This window comes from Podarcis tiliguerta (assembly GCF_965153285.1).
Source record: "Podarcis tiliguerta genome assembly, chromosome: 16".
NCBI classification, from domain to species: Eukaryota; Metazoa; Chordata; class Lepidosauria; order Squamata; family Lacertidae; genus Podarcis; species Podarcis tiliguerta.
The window spans coordinates 17,581,100-17,596,721 of NC_139549.1; the positions used below are offsets into that span (position 1 = coordinate 17,581,100).

Here is a 15,622-nt window from a genome sequence, read left to right on the forward strand (position 1 = left end):
GATCCAAAGCACAGCAACCCACACCATCCCCTTCCTGAAATGATTTGAGACTCCCCATCTTACTTACAGGAAATCCTTGTTTGTTTATTTATGCATTTATATCTCAATGTTTTTCTCTCTCCAAGGAGCTCAGGGAGCTACATGGTTCTCCCTGCTCCTCAATTAATTTCCACAACAAGTATCTTCTTAGGCATACTAGGCTGAGAGGGATGGTGACTGGCTCAAGGTCACCCTGTGAGCTTCAGGATGGCCAAGTGGGGATTCGAACCCTGGATTCTCCCTGGTCCTAGTCTGACACTCTAACCTCTACACTAAACTGAGTCTCCTCCCATGCTGAGTATCTGTTAAAGGCCAAGGAAGAGGAACAGATAAAAGTGGTGACAACCCTAACGATTTGTATTGTTTTCTGTGCTGCAATTGACTGAATTCTAGGCACCCCTGAACTATGCAAGCTGATCGACTGTTTAAGAATCGGTGCCTTGGCTTGTTTTTTGGGGGAGGGGGGTAATGGGGAGGGCTGCTTAGGGTTGGCATTCAAGGGCCATAGGTTGTCTGTCCTTTTATTCATAAAACCATTTATATAAACGATTAGGGAGGTGTGCAGAAATATAAAAACATTAGGAAACATTAAAAGCAGCAGGAGCAGAGTAAGTTGCATTACACTGGGTCAGAGCCTTGCTCCGTCTAGCTCAGCATTGTCTCTGCTGACAGCCAACAGCCGTCCAAGGTTACAGAAGTGGACTCCCCCTACCTGGAAACATGAACCTGGGCCCCACAGCATGTAAAGCAGTGCTCTATCACTGAGCGTCAGGACTTATTTAAATAGGAATACAGTCGTACCTTGACTCCCAAACGCCTTGTGAGTCGAACGTTTTGGCTCCCGAACACCGCAAACCCAGAAGTGAGTGTTCTGGTTTATGAACATTCTTTGGAAGCCGAACACCCAACGCAGCTTCCGATTGAGTGCAGGAAGCTCCTGCAGCCAATCGGAAGCCCCGCCTTGGTTGTCAAACGTTTTCGGAAGTCAAACAGACTTCTGGAATGGATTCCGTTCGACAATCAAGGTACGACTGTATAGGAAACAGGGTGACTAGCTGTGGCTTTCCAGGATTTCATACCTGCCTGGAGAAGTTGGAGATCGAACCTGGGACCTTCCACATTTATTTCCCTGAAAACAAAGGAGGATTCTAGTCCTCATGGTTCTGGATAGAGGCTTGAAATAGGGAGCTGCCTCACATCGAGTCAGACCTTTGGTGCATCCAGCACAGTAATGTCTACACTGGCTGGCAGGAGCTCTTCGGGGTTTCAGACAGGTGTGGTCCCTCTCAGCTGTACCTGAGATGCCACCGGAGAACTTCTGCCTGCCCAGCAGATGCTCTACCTCTGAGCTGAGGCCCTTTGACAAAACCAGCACAAAAACATCTCTGAAATGACTGGCTGCGGGTGGAAGATGCTTTGTTAGCGCTAAGCAGCCTTTAAGCGCCTTCTTCCTCTCCCTCCCGCCCCGCCATCATCCATCAATTCCTCCCATCCCTTCTCAAGGCAAGCATTGCGCAGAGACAAGGGGCAAAGATGATTGGAAATTAAGCTCAGAGAGTGAGGACAAGAATGGCTTGGAATTATTGTATTACATAAAGAGGAGGCTGTGTGGAGTGGCTCCTTCAGAGGCAGGACAGGTAATTACGGAGGACAGTCTATAGAGAGAGAAAGGGAAAGAGAGAAAGACTGCAGCTAATAAAATATATGAACTATTACAGTGGCACCATTTCTTTTGGAGGCGGAGGGGAAGGCGACAGAGCTCTTTCCCTCACCTAGATCAACCTTTGCTATTCCCAGATTATCTTTATTTCTTACAAAAAGATGTTTTAATCAGCCCCAGGTTTAAAGGTCTTATTATAACGCATTTGGAGACTAACCCTTATGAGGAATGGCTTAGGGAGTTGGGGATGTTTAGCCTGAAGAAGAGGAAAGTGAGAGGTGATATGATAGCCATTCTCGAACACCTGTAGGGCGTCACATGGAGCAAGCTCGCTTCCTGTTGCTCTGGAGAGTAGGACCCAAATGGATTCAAGTGATGGGAAATAATGTTCTGACTCAATGTTAGGAGGAACGTCTGGCAGTAAGAGCTGTTGGAAAGTGGCGGACTCTCCTCCACTGGAGGTTTTTAAGCAGAGGTTGGATGGCTATCTATCAGAAATTCTTTAGGCATGACTCCTGCATTTCAGGGAGTTGGATGAGATTATCCAACTCTACAGTTTTATGATTCTATTATACCGTGTGCATTAGGCTTCTCTATGGACTTTCCTCTGCACACAATAGAATTCTTCTGCATAATTTGTTTCAGAACAACGGATCAAGGCTATTGATTGCCAATATTCTTTATCAAAAGGCTGTAGAACTTGCTCTCTGATATATTTTGGTTTAACTTTTTAGTTTCCTAGATATTCTAGATAATATCCTCAAGTTTTGCTATCTCTTTTCTAGAGCCAGATTTAACAGTCTCCTGCAATACTGCAAGGACATTATCAAGGTGCCACATATGAGGATCATCTGTGTCCCTGCAGAGATGAAGGAGTCCAAACTTTGGACGTCCTTTTTTAATGTAATCTTTGTAGAGAGGAAAGTAATAGGTTACTTTGACCTCTTGTGAGGAAGCCCCCTGGAAGTACACTGGAATGCTACCTGGGATATTTCTTGGCACATTAAACACATTAATAATGGTGCACAACTTTTTAAAAATCTTTTTGTAAACAGCTTAGAGGTTGGGTTTTCTTACAATCAAGTGGTGTATAAATTTTATGAAGCAAATGAATGAACTTCCACTGAAAACTTTTCTATTCTGTTAGGCTTATGCAAACAATCAAGAATGCATCTTTCCACAATGGTTGGCTGGTTTCTGATTTTAACTTTTTGCTATGGTTTTTACTGTATGTTTTTATGTACACTTGACGTAAACTGTTCTGATCTTTGTATGTGAATAGGGGCCTATAAATATTTTCATAAATAAATATATACACCAGCGATGTCAGATTTTCCCATATGTCACCAGAAGAACAGTGACAGGAACATCACTTATGTGCAAAATAGTTAGCACTGTGCAGGGCAGGCAGGCAGGCAGAGGAAGCACAGGGCCCCAAAACAGGAGGGAAAAGTGAGGCTTAGAATATAGTCATAAGTACGCAAGCCCTTTATTACTAGATCAACGCTTCAGTTTGTCTTCTCAGTAGCCAGCCAGGTGCCTCTGGAAGGTTTACTAGCCAGGTGTGGAAAAAAAGCCGGTGCCTGTCTCTCTCCAGGGCCCCAGTGTTCAGAGGTAGGCTGCTTCTGAACATGAAGGTTCTATTTATCGAAAGAGCTTCCTCTCTGCAGAATCACCCAACCCTTTTCTTTTAAGGCCACCTGAGTTAGCAGCTTTCCCTGCTCACCGTCTTCAGTAAAACATCAGAGGTGAGTTACTGGAGATGTTTGTTGTTGCCCAGGGCAACAGAGATGCCTGAGTGGCTTGGCCAAACCAAGTCAAATGATCTGATCGAGCAAACTTGCATGAAGCCCCCACATCCTCTGCAACACGCTCACAACTTATATGGCAGAGTTGGGAATGTTCCCTGTAGAGAAACATTTGAGAATGCCGGAAAGTTGCCATGTGTTGCTCTCTTGCTCCCACCCCTACTCCTGTGCTTTTATGAGCAGCTGGACACTCAGAAAATGTGGCACAGAGATAAGAAGTAGGAGAAAGTTTCCACCTGGAAGCCAATTTTTCTATCCATTTTAAATGCTTCCATTATTTGATGATAATGGAGCCAATCTCGGACTTTACTTTTTAATTTATCAAAACTCTGTAGTTTCAATTTGTCTCCATCTTGTTCTAAAATCTCCCAATATTTTGGCCAGTTTGCCTCCATATTGAGCTTTTTTAGTGCTTTTGCTTCCATTGGGGACAACCACCTTGGGGTCTTGGTTTCAAGCAAGTCTTTATACCTCATCCAAACTTTAAACAATGCATTCCTAACAATGTGGATTTTAAACATTCTATGCACTTTAACCTTGTCATACCATAGATATGCATGCCAACCAAAAACATTGTTAAATCCTTCTAGATCCAACATGTCAGTGTTTTCAAGAAGTAGCCATTCTTTTAACCAACAAAAGGCTGCCGCCTCATAATAAAGTTTCAGGTCTGGCAGGGCAAAGCCCCCTCTTTCTTTTGCGTCGGTCAATATTTTAAATTTTATCCTTGGCTTTTTGCCCTGCCAGACAAATCTGGATATATCTCTTTGCCACCTCTTGAAACAATCAATCTTATCTATAATTTGCAGTGTCTGAAACAAAAACAACATTCTTGGCAATACATTCATCTTTATCACAGCAATACGACCCATTAAGGAGAGTTTCAAATTAGACCATATATCTAGATCTTTCTTTATCTCCGACCAACTTTTCTCATAATTGTCTTTATATAAATTTCCATTTTTCGCAGTCATAGTAATACCCAAATATTTCACTTTTTTCACTACTGCCAATCCTGTCTCATTCTGAAATCTTTCTTTCTCAATTTCTGTTAGATTCTTTGTCAAAACTTTGGTTTTTGTTTTGTTCAATTTAAACCCTGCCAGTCGACCAAACTCTTGGATCAGTTCTAAGGCTCTTTTCACACTGGATTCTGGCTCCTGTAATGTCAGAACTAGGTCATCTGCAAATGCTCTTAATTTATATTGTTTAGCTCCGACCTGAATCCCTCTGACCAATTGGTCCTTTCTAATCATATTCAGCAACACCTCCAGGACTGATATAAACAGCAAAGGAGAAATTGGGCAACCTTGTCGCGTACCTTTCTCTATTCTGAACTCCTCAGTGATTACACTGTTTACAATTAACTTAGCTTTTTGTTCAGAATAGATTGCACCTATACCATTTTCAAATTCCTGACCTACCCCCATACTTTGGAGATTTTTCTTCATAAAACTCCAAGAAATATTATCGAAGGCCTTCTCCGCATCCACAAATATTAGAACCGCCTTAGTATTTATTTTTTCTTGTAAAAATTCCAGAATGTCTATTATATTCCTTACATTATCTGATAAATGTCTTCCTGGGAGAAAGCCTGCTTGGTCCTTATGAATCTCCTCTATTAAAACCTTCTTGAATCTTCTAGCCAGAATATCTGCAAAAATTTTGTAATCCACATTAAGTAATGATATTGGGCGGTAGTCTTTGAGTTGGTGTTTCTGAGTCTCTACCTTTGGTATAAGTGTAACAAAAGCTTCTTTCCACGTATCTGGTGCCTTCTCCCCCTGAAGTATTTTGTTACAAACTTCTTTCAATGGCTGAATTAGCCAGTCTTTCAGTGCTTTATAATATCTAGCAGTCAGTCCATCGGGTCCTGGAGACTTGCCCAGTTGCATATTCTGAATGGCACTCTCGACCTCTTGGTCTGTTATGCTATAATTCAATTTCAATCTATTCTCTTGAGATATTTTCGGTAGCCCATTCGCTTTCAAGAATTTCTCTATGTCTACTTCCTTCTGGGGTTGTTGAGAATAAAGCTGTTTAAAATATTTTTGAAAAGCGGTCCTTATTTCTGTAGGGTTCTGAATAGTTTTTCCTTCCACTTCTAGATTTGTTATTGTATTCAACTTTTGTCTCTTCTTAATTTGCCAAGCCAATAATTTCCCACACTTGTTTGCAGATTCAAAAGTTTTCTGTCTCATTTGTCTGATCTTCCACTCAATCTCTTGATTTACCATTTGCATATATTCCACTTGATATAATTTAATCTCTCTTAGAGTTTCCTTTGAATTTGGCTTTAATCTCAATCTCTTTTCTCCTTCATTGATCTTTTCCAAGATCTTTTCCCTTCTTTCCTTTTGTAATCTCTTTTTAAGCGTATTTTGTTGTATCAAGAACCCTCTCATAACAGCTTTACTTGCATCCCATACGATTCTTTTCTCCACCGTCGTGTTCAAATTTATCTCGAAATAGTCTTTCAAAGTTTTCTGGGCCTTTTTGTTCACTTCCTCATCCCTGAAGAGAGAGTCGTTCATTCTCCATCTGAAAGAACCAGTTGGTAGTAAGTTCATTCCCATCTTTACTGCATTATGGTCGGAGCAAGTTTTTGGGCAGATTTCCACCTTTTTTATATTTGGTGCCAGTCCTCGGGTGATCCATATTTGGTCGATTCGTGTCCAAGTCATTTTAGCTTCAGAATAGAAGGTTCCCTCTCTTCCTAACGGGTTTTTGGTTCTCCAGATGTCAATCAAGTCCAGGTTATCAGTCAAATCAAAAAAGGTTTTCGGTAGTCTACCATCCTTGGTGACCACCTGTCGTTGCGCCTTGTCCATATTTGTTGAAACAACTCCATTCATATCTCCCATCAAAATCACACTGTATTCCAAATATTCATTCAGTGTCTCATGCAGCTTCTTAAAAAACTCGGATTTTCCCTCGTTTGGTGCATACACTCCTACTATCAGATACTTCTGTCCATGGTACTGTATTTCAATTGCCAAATATCTTCCATGTTCATCCTTAAACATAAATTTTGGTGTAAGGCTCTCTTTGGCATATATTACTACTCCTCTTTTTTTGACTTTGTCAGATGAGATAAATTCTTGACCCAATCTTTTGTTAATTAAAATTTTCCTATGGAGCCTGGTCACATGTGTTTCTTGTAAGCAGATCAAGTCCAATTGTTCTTTCTTTAAAATATGGAATATCGATTTCCTCTTTCGAACTGAGTTGAGGCCATTACAATTCCAGCTTAGAAGTTGCAGAGACATGATGAATTTATTCTGTTATATTCCTCCAGATGCTCCCTCTGTCTTGTCTTTATCTGTCAAGTCCGGCGTTGTCCTCTTCTTTCTGTTTCGTTTCGGCCTTGCTCCTGTCTTGTCTTCCTCTCCCTCCTCTGATGACTCCAAGGAATCTGCTACTTTTAATGTTCCTTTCTGTAGGTCCTCTCCATAAACTTCTAAAAAGGCGTTCTTGTCTTCCACTGATCTTACTTTTGTCTTTCTTCCCTTGATACTGAAGGAGAGTCCTTCCGGAAATTCCCACCTGAAAATGATGTTGTTTTTTCTTAATTGAATAACTAGATCTTTATAATTCGATCTAAGGTCCAGAAGATGCTTTGGAATATCCTTGAAGATCTCGACTTTGGATTGATTAATTATCAATGATTTTTGAAAATGTAGTCCCAAAATCTTGTCTCTTTCTTCTTTGGTTCTAAATGTAACCAAACAGTCTCTAATTTTGATCTTCTTGCTTGTTCTTCCCAGACGAAAGGCACTCAGGATCTTAAATTCCTCCTTCTCAGGCTCCAAAGTCCAAAATTTCTGAAATTCTTGTGTCAGAAGGTCCCGCAGGCTTCCTTCCTCGATCTCTGGAACGTTTCTAATTCTCAGATTAGTTTGTTTATCTTTTAATTCCAGCATAGAAAATCTTGCTCTATACTCCTCCAATTGCTTGCTCATCGGTGGCAATTTCTCCTCTGTAGCAGCTGCAACCCCCCTTGCCTCCTCAGCAATTTTTCTTGTCTCAACCGACGCCTCAAATAATTCCTTAATTGAGGCTGTATTCTGTTTTATACTGGCAGAGTTTTGTTCTATCTTTTGGAAGGCCTCTGTTACCCCTTTGTTTGTTTCTTCAACTTGACTTTTTACTTCCACAACTTGTTTTTTAGTTTCTGACACTTCTTGTGTCAGTTTGTCTAGGGATCCCTGTACCCTTGCAAATCCTGCAGTAATAAGGTCTTCTGTCCCAGACATTTCTTTTACTTTGGGTATAACAGAGGCACTTCCTGTAGGTTCAGGGAAGGATCCCCTCCTTCCCGTGTGAAAAGATTTACCAGATCTTGTTGTTTTGTCTTGAAATTGCTGTAATTTTCCTTTTCCCTCTGCCATAAGCCACCAGTTTCAAGGTTACTCTGCAGCTGCAACTTATTTACCAGTTCAAGGGAAGAGAGTGGAATTTTCCTCTATTTACTTTGTATCCCTGCAGTAATTTCAGTAGCCACCAGGGGGACCTCGGAAATATTACTATATTATTATTGTTAGAACCCAAAACTAAGATTTTGTCAAGAATGTATAACTTGCTACTAAAATGGAATACACAGGATGAGGAAGTGAAATCAGTGATGATTAAATGGGCACAAGACTTGGGCCATAATATAATGTTTGCTGACTGGGAACGGTTATGGACCACCGGTATAAAATTTACGGCATCTAATGCCCTAAGAGAGAATGTAATGAAAATGATATATAGGTGGTACATGACACCAGTCAAGCTTGCGAAAATTTACCATTTGCCCGATAATAAGTGTTGGAAATGTAAAGAAGTTGAAGGCACATTCTTTCACCTTTGGTGGACGTGCCCTAAGATTAAGGCATTCTGGGAGATGATTTATAATGAGCTGAAAAAAGTGTTTAAATACACATTTTCGAAGAAGCCAGAAGCCTTTCTCCTGGGCATGGTTGGCCAACAGGTGCACAAGAAAGATAGGATTTTCTTTATGTATGCTACAGCAGCAGCAAGAATACTTATTGCACAGTATTGGAAGACAGAAGAATTACCCACTCTGGAAGAATGGCAGATGAAAGTCATCGACTACATGGAATCAGCAGAAATGACCGGCAGGATTAGAGACCAGGGAGAAGAGACGGTGAGGGAAGATTGGAGGAAATTTAAAGACTATTTACAGAAATACTGCAAGATAACGAACATTTGAAGATATCGGACTGAAGGTGACTGGTTTTTAGCAAGAAAGGTGAACAGAAAAAGATCTAAAATCTAGACTGAAGGAAATATAATTATGGGATATGGATTTAAGATGATGAGAAATTTAAATTATGATAGAGGGAAAGAATTTGCAGACAGAACATTTGATTTGGAATACAGAGTAGGGAGGTTGGGGGAAGTCGCAGAAACAAGTAAATGCAAGGTCATTATGAAGATAAAAAGGGTATTTTTTTTTAATTTTCTCTATTTTTATTGTTTATTACTGTTGTTTTTGTGTTTTATGTTTGTGTATTTTTTCTGTGTTATGTGTTGTTTATGTTGTTCTTTATTGTTTATGTAAAACTTAATAAATATTTATAAATAAAAAGAAGTAGGAGAAAGTTTCAACTGCAAAATTTATTTGGGCTCCGGCTGTTGTTAAGGGCGCAGGAGCAAGGCCAGGGGCAAAAGGTGGCAACCCGTTGTTTATTCCCTGATCTCTGTCAGGTGCATCCTGTGGTTGCGCCATTTGCATGCCCCCCTTTATGCTAACGAGGCGCCATCGATCATCATTGAGGCGCAGTTGGCTAGGACCGTCTGGCCAATTAGCACTAAATTATGGCTTCCTGCTGTGCCAATATGTTTTCATATCTGGGCAATCCCATTCCATGTTCCCAATCATCCGTCATCATTGTCCCATTGTGACAGCGGTGTGCTGCTCTCCCGTCTTCTGGGGAGACTACAGTCTCTCCTCCCACGCACCTCAAGTCGGGCAGGAGACACGCACAGCAACACTGAATTAAGGCAGGGAGAGAACAGATCTCTCGAGCGTCACTGTCTGCTCCTCCCCGGCCCAAAGAACACCCAAATGTCTCCTGAACTCCATCTTACTTCCAAGTCCTGGGCTCATTCACTTAGGAAAGCTTGAAACAGAAATACAGTCATACCTCGGGTTACAGACGCTTAAGGTTGCGTTTTTTTGGGTCACGGACCGGGTTACTTTCGGGTTTTGGCGGTCGCGCATGCGCCAAAGCGCTAAATCGCGCTTTGCGCATAAGTGCCGAATCACAACCTGGCCGCGCCGCTGCGGGTTGTGAACACTGCAGGTAACGAACATGCATCCCGCACAGATCATGTTCGCAACCCGAGCATCCACTGTATATAAGAGACTAATTTAGCCTAGTTTGAAAAGGCCTTACAATACAATACAATAGAAGCAGAGGACCCCGAGAGCGGCGAAGGTATTTTTGCCATCTTTATGGTATCATGCCCCAAACTTGGGGAATTTGCTTTGGACCACAACTCTCATCAGCCCCAGCCAGCATGGCTATGCTGGGTGGTGCTGATGGGATGTGGAGTCCCAAACATCTGAAGGGCACCAGGTTGGGAAAGGTCCCCTTATACTGTTCCTGTAAGGTAGACCAATCTTCTTGTCAGCCTCATATTGCTGCTGGACTGAGGCACTTTCCCCTCCTGTGGTTTCCAGCAACTGACAATCAGAAGCATTACTGGCTTCAGCCATGGATGTGGAACATAGGAATCATGGATAGTAGCTGTTGATAGCCTTCTCCTCCATGAATTTGTCCAACACTCTTTTAAAGCCATCCAAGCCAGTGCTAGAAACTGAGATATGAAAGCTAGGTGCTAAATGGCACATTAAAGCTAGGTTATGGGCACAACAACGGAATGTCTAGGCGCGCTTTTTTATAACAATAATACAAAGCTGAAAATGAATGAACTGCAGCTAAAATTTTATGGTTATTTTTCACATGGTCTAGTCCTTCCTCTGCCCACCCCCCTAATATTCTCTTCTCCAGTCTTCAGAGAGTAGCTGAAAGTAGGGAGGCAGCAAAAGGTCCTCCTTTCCTTCCATTCAGAAGTTTTAATCTGAAATCTTAGGTGCAGTCCTGCATTCAGGACTAAGGCTAAGGCTAATGAAATTCCCTGTCACAAAATGTGCCTAGAACAACTGGAGTTTCAAACACTGATCCATTTTGCCCCTTTCTGTACTTTTTCCAACTTTGCACCATCCTTTTTGAGGTGAGGTGACCAGATCTGTACACATAATTCAAAATATTTGCCCCCCCAAGTCTATTCTTCCTCAATTGTAGAAGGAGGGAGGTGGGTGCCTATTAATGGTTTTATTTCTGTACATATCCTTTAAATATTGCACCCGTCAGCTTCACAAGTCACCTTGAGCTGCGAAGGAGGCAGGCTATAAAACACTAAGGAACACTGACTTATTAATTTACTTTGTTTTCAGCAAATACAAAAAGGAATGCAAGAAAGGAGTTCTGATCTAGCCAAGTACGTCCACAGCACTGCTTCCGATAATAAATAAAACCCCATCCGTTTCATTTGCCGGATTAGTGATGTTCAGTCTAATCATTAGGCTTTGCTTTCTTCGCTTAGACGTTTGCATGAAGCAAATGAGCGTTATGGAGCCTGTGGACTGCGGCGGAAATACTGATTGCCAGTAAACGATGTGGACATAAAAACTCAAAGGACGGATGATGTGCAGACAGCTGAAGCGGCCTTAGGCCACATCATAAGGACGTGTCAAAGGTCTCACCTTGTCCAGCATCCACAGCGGGGACCACCAGGCTTGGAGGCAACAGCAGCTGTTGCTTTCTGGCATGTGTCCCCCCGAAAATGGAGGTTCCATTGAGCCATCATGGCTGTAAGGTAGATTTCCATCCACCCTCCCATTATTAATTTGTCTCACTGGTTTTTTAAAGCCTTCTAAGCCAGCGCCTGTAATCCTGTGGCAGTGAATCTGTCATTATGTGAGGAAGGACTTCCTTTCATCTGCCCTGAATCACCTGCCAATCAATTTCACTGGCTGAGCCAGAGTTTTGAGAGAGGCGGAAAAACTCCTCTCTGACCGCTTTCTCTCATGCATGCATAATTTAATAAACCTCTGCCATGCCACCCCCTTTCGTAGCCTTTTTCACTAAAGTAAAAAAGCCACAGACAATCAGGCCTCTGATCCATCTAGTCTGAGGCTCCTGTGCTCTGACAGGCAGCGGCCTCAGAAGGCCTCTTCCCAGCCACCAAAGGAGCACTTCTCAAACGGGAGATGTGTGTGTGTGTGGGGGGGGGGGGGTTGCATAAAGTATTTTGCTTGGTTTCTGTTTGTTATGTTGTTTTTGCTTTTAAATGAGATTTTGCACACTGCACGCGTATATATTTTTTATTGGTTTCCAGTACAGAAATGAAATGAAATAAATACTGGAGATGTCATCGGCCGACTCTGGGGCCTCTAGGAGGGGAAGAGGGGTCCGCCTAACAACTCTCAACACACTTTAACAAACTACATTTCTCATGTGTGTGTGTGTTTTTTTTTTTGGGGGGGGGGGGAACCACGACTGTTTAAAGTGGGACCTTAGTGCTTTAAATGTCTGGTGTCAATGTGGCCCTGCCACCCTTTTAAGTATGATAAGGTATAATTTGGCTATTAACCCTTACTTGTTCAGTACAAGAATACTAGAAATAATACAGTCGTGCCTTGGAAGCCGAACGGAATCTGTTTCAGAGGTTGGTTCGACTTCCAAAGAATTGGAAACCAAGCTTCAACTTTTGATTGGCTGCAGGAGGTTCCTGCAGCCAATTGGAAACCGTGGAAGCCACGCTAGACGTTCGGGTTCCAAAGAACATTTGCAAACCGGAACACTCACTTCCAGGTTTGCAGCGTTCAGGAGCCAAAACATTCGACTCCCAAGGCGTTCGTCAACCAAGGGACGACTGTACTAGAATAATAGCAAGCTCCCTTATGCATCAGACCTTTGGTCCATCTAGCTCAGTATTGTCTGTCTAAACTGATTTGCAGCAATGGCTCGCCAGGGTTTCAGCCGAGTGTGCGTGTGACTCTCTCAGACACACCTTGATATGCCACTGAAGACTGAACTTGGCACTGTCTGTGTGCAAAACTGCAGCTTTGTCGCTGGGCTACGGTCCTGCCTCAAATGTCAAGGAACCCCAGAGAAATTCACCCTAGTCTTTTCCCAAACACATACAGCCCCATCAGGTCACCGTAGCATTCTCTGATGCAAAATGTCTCCACCTGTGGGGCGGGGGGCAACCCTCAAGTGAAAAAATACAGATCAATTTTTGAAGGCAGTATAAATCCTGGGACAGGTCAGGGAGTGTCTGAGGGATTCATGGAGGGCAGGGGGAAGCCTGGAAGAGGGGATTGCTTCTCCTCTTCTCCTTAGACTAGACAATCTCTCTTTAAAGGCTCTCTGCTTTTAAAAAAGAAAGACGGCAAAGGGGGGTGGGAGCCCAGACATCCATGCGATAAACGTCCCCCTAATCGCGTCAGAAGCTAAAAAGCTCCAGCAACAGCCTTCAGGCAGTTGCTCTGATTGGGGGAGCCAGATCTGCCAGCCATTGGCAAAGACACCTGATGGGCTTTTTTGTGGGGGGGGGGGGCGGAAGAGTGGAGAGAGCGGAGTCTGCCTTGGCTGGGAAAATAAGACAAAAGCCCAGACAGATTGTGTCTGAGCTAGTTCGAAAGGAGTCTAACCCAAAGGGCTGGAAGAGAGGTCTTGCCCCTAACTTCCTTACATTTGCTGATTTTATTTGTAACAGGTAAGAAGAGCAAAGATAAGAAGGAGGGGGGCCAAAATAATTCTTTCCTCTCTTCCACCCTTCCTATCGCACAGTTTTCACCATCCTCCTTCATGAGCAGCACCAGAAAGGAGCAGGAGGCAGAGGGCAGACCCCCCAAACAAGGAGCTCACTTCCACTTGCCCCCCCCCCCCCCATTGCTGGACTCTGTCCTTAACACCTATTTTCATTTATATACCACCTTTTCATCCAAGGAGCTCAAGGTGGTGCACATGGTTCTCCCCCTCCTCATTTTATTCTCACAACAACCCTGTGACATAGGTTAGACTGAGAAGCAGTGAGTAGCCATCAAGGTCACCCAGTGAGCTTCATGGCTGAGTGGGGATTTGAACCTTAGTTTCTCCCCGGTCCTAGCCTGACAGTCTAACTGCTACACCAAATTGGCTCTCTTTTCTTTCAGGGACCTTTGCCCACCCAGAAATATACTTTGTCCCAGTTTACTCCTGCTTTTGAAACTGTTTTCTGGTAATGCCACTGCCCTCCCTCCCTAATGACAAGAAATTGGCCCCATAATTGCCTTGAAACCAGGCAGCTGCAATGTACTTGTATTGGGGGGGGGGGCGCAGGAGCATTGTGTGTGTTGGGGAGGGTAAGAATTGTCTCATATGACTCTTGCGAAGCTGTGGCTAGTGAAGGAGGCAGCGACCCAGCACCCCCGGCAAATAATGTGTGATGCTGTTCTAGGTGGAGGGCTCTTGGTCATTTGCAGAACACCTGCGTTGCACGCAGATGGCCCCAGGTTCAATCCCCAATAGCACCTCCAGATAGGGCTTGTGGTGTCCCCTGCCCGAAACCCTGGAGAGCTGCTGTTGCCAGTCAGTACAGACAATACTGAGCTAGATGGACCAATGTTCCAACTCTGTATAAAGCAGCTTCCGAAGCTATTCCGTTGTGCTCCCATCTCTCTGACTGCACTGTAATGAACCACAGCTGTGTGTGAGGGTGCGCGCACACACACACACACACACACACACACACACACACGGATATTGTAGTTACTGATGGCGAAGGAAAGGCAGTTTCATTTCTGCACCACAGATTCCATCTCTGAGATCTGGCGCTGGAAAAGGCGTCCCGATGGGGGAGAAACGCTGTTCGGCTTACATTCTTAATGCTACTCTACCTCATTCACACTTCCCAAGGGAGTATGTGAACTGAAACACATCCGTCCTCCCAAAGTTGGAAATTCTTCTGAATTATGTGATGTGGTTCATGTGCCAGAAATACGCATACAGAAATGCATGCATATATTGGGAGGCAGCATGCACAAAAATTCCATCTATTACAACATACAAAAAATGCCTTAAATCAGGGGAGTTGGTTTACAAAGGTATGTATATTGGGCAGAACCGCATACAAAAATGTATGCACACTAAGATACTGAAAGATCTTCATGACAACTTTAAAATGAATAAATAAATTGCAAACCGATGAGGACATATTGCGAAATGGATTTAAGACTGGAAAGATGGAGACAAGGAGAGAAGGGGAAAACAAAAAACAAAACTTAGGGACCAATTTCTAGACCGTTGTTCCTATACTGACCAGTTGGCACAGTTCAAAGGCAGGAGGTGCCCAATGGAACTGGGCCTTGGGCAAAGCTGATGAAATGAGCTCTATTTCCTATTTCCTCTTCCACTGAGGCAGTCTGAAGTAATGGCTGCCCATAGATGACACCTGATAGAGCTGTTTCTCTGGGCAGTCCTTTCCACCCTCAACAATGGGGAAATGTCTTGATGTGATTCCATATCCCTAACAGGAAAGGGGTGTGTGACTGCATTTGGAATAATGTGCACAGTTCTGGTCCCCTGACCTCAAAAAGGATATTGTAGGGCTAGAGAAAGTGGAGACAAGGGCAAAGTTTCTCTCTCTCTCATATGACACTAGAACTCATGAACATCCAACAAAGCTGAGTGGGCAGACAAAACAAAGGCCTTCTTCACTCAGCACACAGTTAACCTATGGAACTCCTTCCCACAGGAGGCAGTGATGATGGCCACTGTAAGAACAAGATGCTGGACTAGATGGGCCCCTTCTGGTCTGATCCAGCAGGCTCTTCTTGCATTCTTATGGAAATGGGCCTCCAATTTCTCTTGGCTGGAACTGCATGCAACACACTTTGGGAGGTAAATAAGCACACATCCATGCCACGGCATGCTACCAGTGTCTCCTTTGTGACCCTTCCAGCTCTGTCCTTCTCTCTATCCGCAACCCCCCCCCCAAAAAAAGAATTCTGCTGCTTTAACACTTTTTATAGCAACTGGGTAAGGCAGCAGTGAGA

At 43.3% G+C, this 15,622-nt stretch overlaps 1 protein-coding gene and 1 long non-coding RNA gene across 17 annotated transcripts in view; both read right to left on the reverse strand.

Moving 5' to 3' along the window:
• Nucleotides 1-15,622, reverse strand: part of PC (pyruvate carboxylase) — a 258,381-nt gene that overhangs the window by 65,772 nt on the left and 176,987 nt on the right. The window lies entirely within an intron of this gene.
• Nucleotides 2,920-13,684, reverse strand: LOC310667201. The gene is made up of 2 exons (XR_014506197.1): nucleotides 9,122-13,684; nucleotides 2,920-3,743 (listed from the first exon to the last, which is right to left on the reverse strand). It is a non-coding gene; the product is annotated as an uncharacterized lncRNA (long non-coding RNA).